The following is a 12,323-nucleotide window of genomic DNA, read 5'->3' as shown; positions in this document are numbered from 1 at the left end:
CTTTTAAGAAAATGAGATTAGCAGGAAAGCTGTTTATGTGTATCTATATTTTCTTGAAAAGATACTAATACTAACCCCTCACTACAGAGTCAAACGATACATTGCAGTAAATACACACCTACCGTATATACTGGATGACCATCCTCTAGTGCGTGGAAGTATGAAATATATCCCATCATGCACTCGAAACTGCCTGATGTTGTGTACAAAACACATCCCACAATGCAGAGGAAGAAGCTGAGCATATCATATTCTGTCTTCAAATCATGGAAATTATATGACACGGTCTATTTCAGTCACTAATAGCTACACATAATGGGGTGTCTAAGCCATAATTTTCTTGAATAGAGTTTTAATGAAATTTTAGGCTGACTGGAAACTTATTACATCATGAGAAAGAAGTTTAAACTTTAATACTATGCTATAGTCCAATAAATTGATTAATATCAATCTCTTACCATGGCAACAACAATTCAGGTAACAGTAAGATTGTAGTCACTAGTGGGAATCTTGTTTCAAATTACGTGACTACTCAAGGATAAGAATAGGTGTGAAATTTTGCAGCAACATGTAGGATCTTACAAATATTTGGTAGCTAGGTGATTCTTACAAATATTTGGTAGCTAGATGATTCTTACAAATATTTGGTAGCTAGGTGATTCTTACAAATATTTGGTAGCTAGGTGATTCTTATAAATATTTGGTAGCTAGGTGATTCTTACAAATATTTGGTAGCTAGGTGATTCTTATAAATATTTGGTAGCTAGGTGATTCTTACAAATATTTGGTAGCTAGGTGATTCTTACAAATATTTGGTAGCTAGGTGATTCTTACAAATATTTGGTAGCTAGGTGATTCTTATAAATATTTGGTAGCTAGGTGATTCTTACAAATACTGTAAAATGACTAATTTTCACTGGGTTTAAATTTCGCTGATTTGCCATTTCAGGCATATTCAGTGGGTTATAAATTCACGGTTTTGTCATTTAGATAATATGTTCTATGCTAAATTTTACATATTCACTGGGTTTTAATTTAGCGCATTTTCCAGTCAGTGAAATAAGCCAAATTAAAACCCAGTGAATAATTAACCCCTTTACAGTATTTGGTAGCTAGGTGATTCTTACAAATATTTGGTAGCTAGGTGATTCTTACAAATATTTGGTAGCTAGGTGATTCTTACAAATATTTGGTAGCTAGGTGATTCTTACAAATATTTGGTAGCTAGGTATCTAGGTGATTCTTACAAATATTTGGTAGCTAGGTGATTCTTACAAATATTTGGTATCTAGGTGATTCTTACAAATATTTGGTAGCTAGGTGATTCTTACACATATTTGGTAGCTAGGTGATTCTTACACATATTTGGTAGCTAGGTGATTCTTACAAATATTTGGTAGCTAGGTAATTCTTACAAATATTTGGTAGCTAGGTGATTCTTACAAATATTTGGTAGTTGGGTGATTCTTACAAATATTTGGTAGCTAGGTGATTCTTACAAATATTTGGTAGCCAGGTAATTCTTACAAATATTTGGTAGCTAGGTGATTCTTACAAATATTTGGTAGCTAGGTGATTCTTACAAATATTTGGTAGCTAGGTGATTCTTACAAATATTTGGTAGCTAGGTGATTCTTAATTCAAAATTAAGGTATTCAAAATTAGCGACAACAAAATGTAGGCATATACATGTATATGTCGCACAAACTACCATATTGATTAGGACTTGTGAAATTTCATAGATGGTACAAACCTATCAAACTGCAATGATCCATCATACAGTTATTACCTGTCGAAGAGGTAATCCTGTAGATTATGCTCCTTGGGTGATTATAAAAATTATCCAAAACAGACAAAATCGTCATCAGCAATAGTGCTACGACACTCAAACAAAACAGCCATTCTCAGGGCCAGCACATACTCCAACAAGCAGCCTATCGGCTGAGATAGCTCCGCTGTTAGAAATGCACATTTCAATTAAAGAACTGAAGACATCATCAGAAAATGAACAATATGTATAGTATCAAAGCAGTAGGACTTACAGTTTTTAACAAGAAGTCGAAAATATCACTTTCTACCAAAAATGACCAAAATATTCACCAAAATTAGAGAATTGAAGATATCATCACGAAATGAACAAATCTGAGAAAGGTCTACATGTAGTATCTATATATGTAATATCAAAGCAATTGAACTTGCGGTTTTTAACAAGAAGTCGAAAATATCACTTTTTACCAAAAATGACAAAAATATTCACCAAAATTAGAGAATTAAAGATATCATTACAAAATGAACAAATCTGAGAGAGGTCCACATGTAGTACCTATGTATGTAATATCAAAGCAATTGCACTTGCGGTTTTTAACAAGAAGTTGAAAATATCACTTTTTACCAAAAATGACAAAAATATTCACCAAAATTAGAGAATTGAAGATATCAACATGAAATGAACAAACCTAAGAGAGGTCTACCCAAGGTACATATACACCAAGTATCAAAGCATTCAGGCTTGTAGTTTTCAAGAAGAAGTCGAAAAAGTAAAACATTGACACGGACGACGGAGACGACGGACAATCACTCATATGATAAGCTTCGCTCGACAAAGTCGACAGCAGAGCTAAAAAGAGAACTACCGTACATTGTTTATCCCATCACTGAGATTATTGCATTTAATGCTATGTACAATTGTCAATCGTGTCCAATATTTTGGAAAAATCACTTCACTATGACAGCTGATTTGTTTTTCTCTATTTTTTTTTTAAATTTTTGCTTTTTTTAATATTAATTAATTTGTCACGTAAAAGAAAATTTTGGACATGAAAGTTTGAGTATTTTGTCAAAATTATTAAAAGCAGACTGTTAAACAGATGACAAGTCGTGAAAGCTAATAAGTAATCTTGAACCTTGGTGGTATAAAAACTCTAATAACATAATTACCCAACACTTAATGTTTAATTAATTGCTTTAAAAAAGCACTTGGAAACCACAAGTACAAATATAAAGCAATTACTGGGAGTGAAAACCAATAAAAACCAAACAAATCAAATATAAAAAAAAACACCTGTCTTATTGAAAGTGAACTACCTCTGTCATTGATATATTGAGGCAAATATTCTATGATGAATGGAAACTGGAATAGTGGATATTTTAAAAATGTTTCCTGGATACAATGTACCTGAAAAATCTTAATTTATCACACTTGTTTACTAACTAAAGGATATTTTTCAAAACAATGATAAAAATCTGATGTATTGTTTGCAATTCTTTTTTTTTTCAATTTTATTCAAATTTTACTTTATTATTACGACTTTTTTTTTCATTACTCCTGTCTCATCATTTTGAGAATTAAATCATACCAACATTTTCATCCATGCACTCATGCTGTATAACTTATTCATTCATGGAACATTTCAAAATGGCCACAAAGACAGGTGTGTGTGGTTACCATGGAAACAATTAATCATTGAACTTTACCCTCACCTTCATACAACCTTTTTTACTACTAAATGTACGATATACAGGAAATGACATTTACCTGCTCAAGGGTGTATAAACTAAAGGGCTCATCAAGCGATACAAAATGAAACAATAGAAATTCATTCTGAGGATTCATGATCGGTAAATTCTTACTGTGAAAGTTTGATGCTCAACTATTTGAGACTACAGAATAACAATAAACTAAAACTATTTTTTTTTGGTTTTCAGAAATAGGAATTAGAGTTTTTTGTGTTTTTTTAACTTAAAAACAAATGAAAATTAAAAAAAATGACTTTTTAAGCACCAGATTTTCCCCACTAAAAATTTGATACATTTTTTTCAGTTTATTTGGTAATTAATTTTGGAGGAGTTGAGTATAATTACTCATTCTTACAGATCTTCATCACTATTTTGGAAATTTGACTTGTTAAAGTGACTTGAGCTTTGAAAGAGTTAATTATAATAATAATAATGTGCTTTATTTGTTATTTGGAAGCACATTTATTATTAATAAATAATCAGTCGATAAAATGATGCTTTTCTCTAAAGATTATCTCTGACAATAAGAAATTACTAGCAGTCATGGAGGTCACTCAGATAAAGCCGTACTGTGGTGAAATGTCATGTCTGTATTTATAAAATTATAAAATACCCATTTTAAAATTAGCGGAATGGTAACAGCCATACACAGCCTCCTAACATTAGAAATTTTTCAAAAAATGAAGCTCAATATTGATTTGTCTGTGATAAAATAAATACTAAAAGTGCTCAAAACAGGAGCTTGTAATTCCCAAAGGACCATTGTAAAGAATAAAATGTCAATCCTTTCACAATTCATGCTCAATTTAATCAAAAGTTCAATGGTTCAAATTTACGGTATTAAATGTCCATCAAAGCTCCCTGTGAATCATATATATGCAATAAATTACTGTCACCACTCAAGTACATACACCTGGGATTTTGCTTGTGCTCAACATTCCATTTTCTTTTTACCTCTCAATATTTTACTGCTACAAACACCAATCAGCATAGAAAGACAACCAATCAACCAATTTAAGAGACGATTTGACCCCCAAAATCCACTGTTAAAATTAACTTTGTGATTATTCTTTCGCATGCTTGGCTGAGCACCTTTCATAGAATTGATTACTGTACATCAAAACAAATCGAAAAAACAGAAGTCATGAAAACGTTGTCTTACTACGTCAGCTACTAAGGTAAAATAATTTTACCCACAGTGAGTAACATCATTTTTCTTTGGAAACCCTCAGAATTGTTAAAGGGGAACCTTCCAAGCCCAGGGATTGCACCAAAGAATCATGGGACACTATTGTTTAAGTTATTTACAAAGTTAATCTTTCTTTTGTTATCCATTGTAATTTTAATCCAGAAAGTAAATTTGTTGTGAGATTAGACTTAACTGGAAGTGCCCCTTCAAGCTGACAATGAAAGTAATTATCAGACCACTGTATTTTTTATTTACAGTATTTGTAAATTAAAATATGCTACTGTAACATGCAATCTATCCACAATACACAAATTCTCTCAAGTTATTTATGACAGACTTTCAAATATTACAATTTGATTAGTGTCAAATGTCAGAGGGTACTGTAGGATGCTTTATTTTCGCTTGGAATTTATTTTCGCTCTTTTCGCTGAAGGAATGATTCAGTGAAAATAAAATCCAGCGAATATACCTTTTTTCCTATAAATTACAATAAACTTGTCAAATATCAGTGAAAATAAATTCCATACAAAACACCAAAAAAAGTCTTTTCAGCGAAATTAATTCAAGCTAAAGTAAAGTATTTTACAGTAGCAGGAACAAAAAAACTCTTTCACATACAAACAAAAAATAGTTATCACCTTCCACTGCTATCACCCCCCCCCCTCCCGCCAAAAGTGGCAAAAGTGACATTAGGTGTAATTAAGTCTGATTGTAATTCACTATTGGCAACAGGTTAGCTGAAGCCCAGATATGTGTGGAACACGACTGAGTGCTCCAATTCTACTCTGAGGGTTACAGATTTGCAAGGTTTACTAGGGTCACAAGCTGACACCTTCCACTAATCTGGTCTATGTCATCGCTTCAGTTATATTAAGCATGAATGAAATGACAACAAAAAAATAGTATTTGCATATATTCCTGTGCAAAAACTGTAATTACATAACATGAAAATATATTCAAAAATGTGTTATATAATATAGTGCTTAACTGACTAAGCAAACATATTGTAATCTGTGATCACATAAGCTGCCGATCCACTATGCAAGCTTGATTGATTTAACAATTAATTTGAATGCAGAATATCTCCGTGGCAAATCCCAGACACACAGTTGATGGCGAATAAAAACTACTACAAGCCAGAAAACAACATATTAACTTTCATCAAATTTGCAGTTTCAATATTTGTAATTGCGGGAACGTTAATATATTTTTATGAAATTCAGTTTGTAATATGATCTACAGAGGGCCAGCCTTATGATGGTGCAAGTGATGACAATATAACCAGATGTTGAATAAATAAGAACGTTATGTAGCTGTTATGTAGACAGTTGAGGTTGCCTTACAGACAAGCTATTAGCAGAGCTATTTATCTCGTACTTGACACTTGATGGAAGGGAAAATACAACAAAAACATTTTATAAATCAGTGAAACTTACCCTGTAGTGAGGTTGTTGTCCCAGTGTAGTTAAACGTGCCGTTAGCTCCGCACTGCGCTTATTCCTAGATTTAGATTTGGGGTGGGTTATATGATTTGTGATGGTTCCAGTGTATAGTTACACAATTTACCCTTGTATCAGGAACGCCCTAATCACCCATGTATCCTTAATGCTTCACTTGCACTGAACTGTACATTTCAATGGAGGCTAAAAGCCAGCTGTTCCCTCCCTTGGCAAGTTTTGAATGAAACCATGTTTATGCTGGGGATTGGGCCATGCCCATTATGAACAGGTAAGAGGAGTGAACAACTCTTTTGTTTCTTCTGCTTGTAATTTGATGTTTATTTTTAAAAACTATAATAAATATGTCAATCTATTAAGAATAATTGTTGAGATGTATATCGAGTGTACAGATAAAAAATACTAATTCCTAAAGTATTAATCACCCAAATTTTCATCCAACCACCCCTTGATGATTTAATGGTTCAATCTTATTAACATAACACTTGCACTCAACCAATCAATTCAAGAAGGTTTCCTTCCCTCTTTTTTTCAAATGACACAGCATGTTTATATTTTTACTGACACCTCACAGAGATAGAGTAGCAATGTAATTTGATAGGATTAAAGCCGCAGGGTACAAAATGAAAATGTGGATAGCAAGTGAAATCAAAGAAACTTCTGTGTGCTGAGAGTATTAGAGGCATATGAAATAAAAATACAAAAATTTTAAAATTAATTCAAAATTTCAGATTAGGCTTTCAAACAAGAAGGTTAGCGATAAATACATTTCTGCTATTAATTATCACATTTCATAACATATATTTTTCCCTATAACCCAATGTAAAACTATTTACAAGAAGTTATTATTATTATTAATAAAGTTAAGATGCACAATGTGAAATCAATGAGATCCACATTATTGAAGTTTATAATATCTAGTACTTGCAGAAAATAAATTGGATTGTTCATTTTTTGTTTGCAATCTGATTTATTCCAGAACACCTGTGCCCACAAGTTCAATCTGAGTATTTCAGAAATTAGCTACTGGTGATAAAAAATTAGCTACTGGTGATAAAAAATTAGCTACTGGTGATAAAAAATTAGCTACTGGTGATAAAAAATTAGCTAATAGCTAGTGCATGGTTTTCAACATTAATCACATGAACACAATTTTGGTGAGTAAAATTAGGCAAGCAAATTTTGCTCACCGGATCAGATAAAGAATCATTGTTGTTATTGTAGGATCTTTATTAACTGATACATGGCCATCGGCCCAAAACAGTAAATACAAAATATTTAAATTATTTACAATACTGTGGAATATTTTATTTTCGCTGGATTTAATTTTCGCTGAAAAGGCTTTTTGGGCGTTTTGTATGGAATTTATTTTCACTGATTTTTGATGAGTTTAATGTGAAATATAGGAAAAAAAGTATATTCGCTGGATTTTATTTTCACGGATTCATCCCTTCAGCGAAAATAGCGAAAATTAATTCCAAGCGAAAATAAAGTATTCTACAGTATTTCAGCGGCTTCCCTCCTAAGTTTCATAGCATTAAATACAAACGCATCATTTTGAGTTTTCAGTAATTCAATAAATTTATTTACAGTTGGTGGGGTGCAGTAGTAGTGTGGGATATAGAGACATCTAATGTGGTTATAAAAATTACAAACTAATAAAACATGGAACTCGTTTTCAATAGAATTCGTATTGCAAAGCTCGCACATACGTTGATCTCTTTCAAGATGACCTCTGTCTTTTTCAATTCGTAAACAATGTGATGAACATCCTAGCCGAGATAGTGATTGCATATGGGTTCAAATATGAACAGAAAACAAATATCTTTCTGGTTCTATGGTAGTTTTAAATTGATAGTAAGTATCTAACTTGTCTAAAGTACACAAGTCAGCCCGCCATACCAAAGAAAGATACTGTTTGAATCGTTCCACAAAAGAATTTATAAAAACATTAACATTTCCAACTTCTTGTGCAAGACAAGCATCATTCATATTACAAATGGAAAGTAAATTTTGGATGTCACTGATCCAAGTGTGTTTTGTTCTGGTTCCCGACCTTTCGATATTGTATACCATATTGTAACATTTCTTGGGGTACCTTGAATTTGGCATGGAAATTAATTTTGTCCAATATTTAATGCAGCGTTTTGCTGAGTACAGATAGATAGGATATCTCCCACATTCTCCTAGCATACTACTATTTGGTGATCTATTTGAAACACCAAGAAACATTCTACAGGCAAGATATTGAACTCGTTCTAGACATTTACACTCTCTAAAACCCCAGATTTCCGCCCCATACGTTAGTATTGGTAATATCATTGTATCAAAGACCTTAAAATAGGTTATGTAGGATAGAGGGCGTAAGCAATTCAGAGCTTTAAATGAACAAAATAGGGTTTTTTCCGCTTGCTGCACCAATAGTTTTGTTGCCATTGACCAATGTAGTCTACAGGAGAACATAATTCCAAGATATTTGTAGTGTGAGACGATGTGGACCTCCATCCCTCCATAAACCCACTTTTCGTTCCTTGATAAATGTCCCCCACCCTTGAAAACAATAATTTTGGTCTTCTCCAAGTTTACAGACATACTCCAGCGCTCACAATACAATTCTAGTTTATCTAATAACCTCTGGAGTGCGACAATTGAATCTGATACAATTACAACGTCATCCGCAAATAGAAGACAGAATAATTCAATTAAATCAGGGGATAATTGAACACCGTGGTGCTCCGAATTATTCAGCTCATTACATAATTCATTGATAAAGAAGGAGAACAGGAATGGGCTTAACCTCAGACTAGTAATACAACAGACTCGCAACGCCTATTGTTTCAGGTGTTAATCGGCTTAATTGTATATGCTATGTGTGCCACGCTCTGTAGCATTGGCATAGACATCGTCGAAGTTTACCGAACACTGGATATTCTGCACACTTCACGCTTCTTCGGAAATTGCGTATTTCTTCGTAAATCGGATCCGGACATTTTTAAAAAAACGAGAGATGCGTTCTGGACATTTTGACCTTTGCAGCTGTGTAAGAATTTTAAGAATCGACCAACAATCAGGGGAGTTACAAGTAACTGAATGTCTTAGTGTTTACCTGAAATATTGTTTGAATATTGTTTGAAATGTTATTTCTCGCTGGATTTTGCGGAAGGTTTCCAATATTTTTTCGGAGAGAGCATATCGCTGCGTTTTGAACGATCATACCTCTTTGTGTGTTACCTGTTTTGTTTTCGTGTTCTCGGATGCCGAAACATGGGATAACTAGTGTCATGTACATGATATCTCTCAGCGTATCAGCGTGATCCAGTAACGGTAAAAACTGGAGGTGTGTTATTTTTGTCGCATTCGACTTCATAGTACGCGATCTACGCATTGTTCAGTGACTGTTTCAATTTTCTATTGTGTGTCAGTATTGTTGCTATTTCAAGTTTGACTGATTTTGTTTGACTTCCGTCATAGTTTTGTATAAAAATAGCCCAGTATATTTCTATTTATTCTTCATTTCAGGAAATGAAAAACACGAGATCGCTCAGGGGTTGCCAAGTTCTTCAGAGAAATTGTCATTATCTTCGTCAAAATGTTCTCCTAAAATAGCTTCCCACTCGTAATTATCGTCCTCAGATTTGCCAAATTTTTCCGTAAATGCCATTTTCGGAGTTCACTGACAACTACTGTCGTCTATGCCACTTCCTGTCTTTATGTCTCGCGATGCATCGCGATAGTTGATTGTAATATGAATAGATCTCGCGTTATTTTGTGAGATCTAATGAAAATCTTGTTGCTCAGCAATGTTTACTCGGTACAATAAGAACGGATAACCTAAACAAACGTGGCACGCATTACTTCAAAAGAAAACGCCGCGTTGCGAGTCTGAGGCTTAACATACAACCCTGGCGAACACCCATAGGACACTGAAAGTATTCAGTATATCTGGTTAAAGTTTTGACACATGATTTAACATTTGCATAGATATTATGTAATACCTTAAACATCTTTCCATTTACTCCCCCTTTAAGTAGGACATACCAAAGATGTTGTCTCTTTACATTATCAAATGCTTTGGAGAAATCCACGAATCATTGTGATAACAATGGTAAAAGGTTAAAACAATTTTGAGAAAGATGAGATACTGGGATTATATATTTTATCAGGTATTATATTACTGTGTACTGTCTATTATTGAAAGTTTTCATTCTCATTGGTTGATCGGTATCATATGCAGCCCTGATATCAGATGACAGGTTAGCACTTGAGGTCGATGTATGAATATCAATAGGCAGCATTTTAGCAGAGCAACACTATTGCTTCTCCAACAAGAGATTACCTCTTGTGATTTTATACAATTGGAGCCAAATGAGAGCAAAGTTTGGCCTGCTTCATTCAGAGCTGAACAGAACATCTCTCTCAATCACTTGAGAAAAAATATATTTTTTAATATTTGAGAATGTTTTGAATCAACACCTTGATATTGATGTTTATTTATTATACTGTTTGTATATGGCACTAGAACCACATTCATTAAAACAAAATGGTCGCCAGTCGGCCATTTTGAATCTTATCTGAAAAACAAAATGATGTGCATCAATGTCCTATAATGTCCAATGTATATACCAAGTTTGAACAAAATCCATCTGTAAACAGCCGAGAAATGCTTAATTTTGATGATTTTTCAGTACAAAAATGGCTGCCATTCGGCAATCCGATCGTGAAACAAATTGATGTGCATATGTATAATGTCATGTATGATGTATGTGTGAAGTTTGATTGTGATTGATCCAGGCATTTCTAAGATACAAACGCACGCACGCATGGAAGTCCGAACGGGGACTAAAAGCAATGGAAATTAGTCTAAGCACTCTTTGCAGTATATATTAAATAAACTGCACCAAAGCAAATGAAAAAAACAAACTGGGAACATATCGGCTAAATCAAATCAGATTTAAAACTTGAGCCATATTTAGTCAAGCTAAAAAACTGTGTAGTATGCTTACCAAATTTCGTCTTAGTGTCCATAGTCTTAAAATTGAGACGTTATAAAAAAATCTCCTTAAACAACAGGGTTCAGTTTGTGACATGTGTAACAAAGGTCTAATTGAGAATGTAATGCACTTTCTGATGGAATGCAACAAATATAATGAGTTGCGTACCAATCTTTTCAATAAAGCTAAGGATATGATCCCAGCATTATAAAATAAACCAGCAGAGAAAAAATTCATGGAATTGTTACAGAATGAAAACATTATTATACCAGTAGCACAGTTCATAAGTAACAGCTTTGAAGTCAGGAAGCAGGGTCTTACTTGACATCTTAATGCCTGCTGTCAGTAATATTAACTTTTACTCTTTTTCTCTGTTATGACAAATTTTACCTTTTTTTCATTATTTTAGTGATTTTTTGTTTTATTTAGTATTTTTATTTCCTTTCCCTCCAGGGATTGCGTAATAAATAAATAAATAAATAAATAAATAAATAAATAAATAAATAAATAAATAAATAAATAAATGAATAAATGAATGAATGAATGAATGAATGAATGAATGAATGAATGAATGAATGAATGAATAAATGAATGAATGTTGTCAAAAATGGTAAATTCAGAAATGCCTATGTCCCTTTTTCACGGTACCATCTATCCTAATATACAAAGATTTGTTTTCAAAGGCTAATCAGGTGTTGTATTTGTTATATTGAATTTATGTGCTACATTTGGTTTCATTTCTTCTATTTATAATAGGAACATGTTTTCTTAGCTGGAAATGCTTTTGAGTAAGTGCATATGCGTGTACAAATCAGAACTAACCTAATCAGGGGAAACGAGTGTAAGATGAAAAGCAATTTTCTTGAAGCTCTGGAGATATGTAACGACTGTGAGGACAGCATTTAAAGTGACCCCTACTGTACCATGTCTTTGTAGTCAACACGCTACTTTACTACTATAGGTAATTACACCAGTAAAAACATTCCTTCCAGCAGGGAAATCATTTCATTTCTTGTAAATGAACTCATGCTCCGTGTTCTTTTTAAGTCTGTATCTTTTCAGGACACTTGATTAGACATTTTTCTTCTCTGAATAGATGAACGAAGAACATCATTTTTACATGTTGCTATGACAACATGGATAACAGTATTCTGCATCCTTGCCAGTAGA

At 33.1% G+C, this 12,323-nt stretch overlaps 1 protein-coding gene across 1 annotated transcript in view; it reads right to left on the bottom strand.

The window, feature by feature from the left end:
- LOC100376122 (uncharacterized) overlaps positions 1 to 6,394 on the bottom strand; it is a 173,846-nt gene extending 167,452 nt beyond the window's left edge. Inside the window, exon 1 of the mRNA XM_085491375.1 lies at positions 6,142 to 6,394. The gene's annotated coding sequence lies outside the window, so the exon portion shown is untranslated. The remainder of the gene's footprint in view (positions 1 to 6,141) is intronic.
- Between the last annotated feature and the right edge of the window lie 5,929 nt (positions 6,395 to 12,323).

This window comes from Saccoglossus kowalevskii, chromosome 16 (assembly GCF_978046115.1).
Source record: "Saccoglossus kowalevskii chromosome 16, keSacKowa6.1, whole genome shotgun sequence".
Classification (NCBI taxonomy): Eukaryota; Metazoa; Hemichordata; class Enteropneusta; family Harrimaniidae; genus Saccoglossus; species Saccoglossus kowalevskii.
This window is presented reverse-complemented; position numbering and strand designations above follow the sequence as displayed.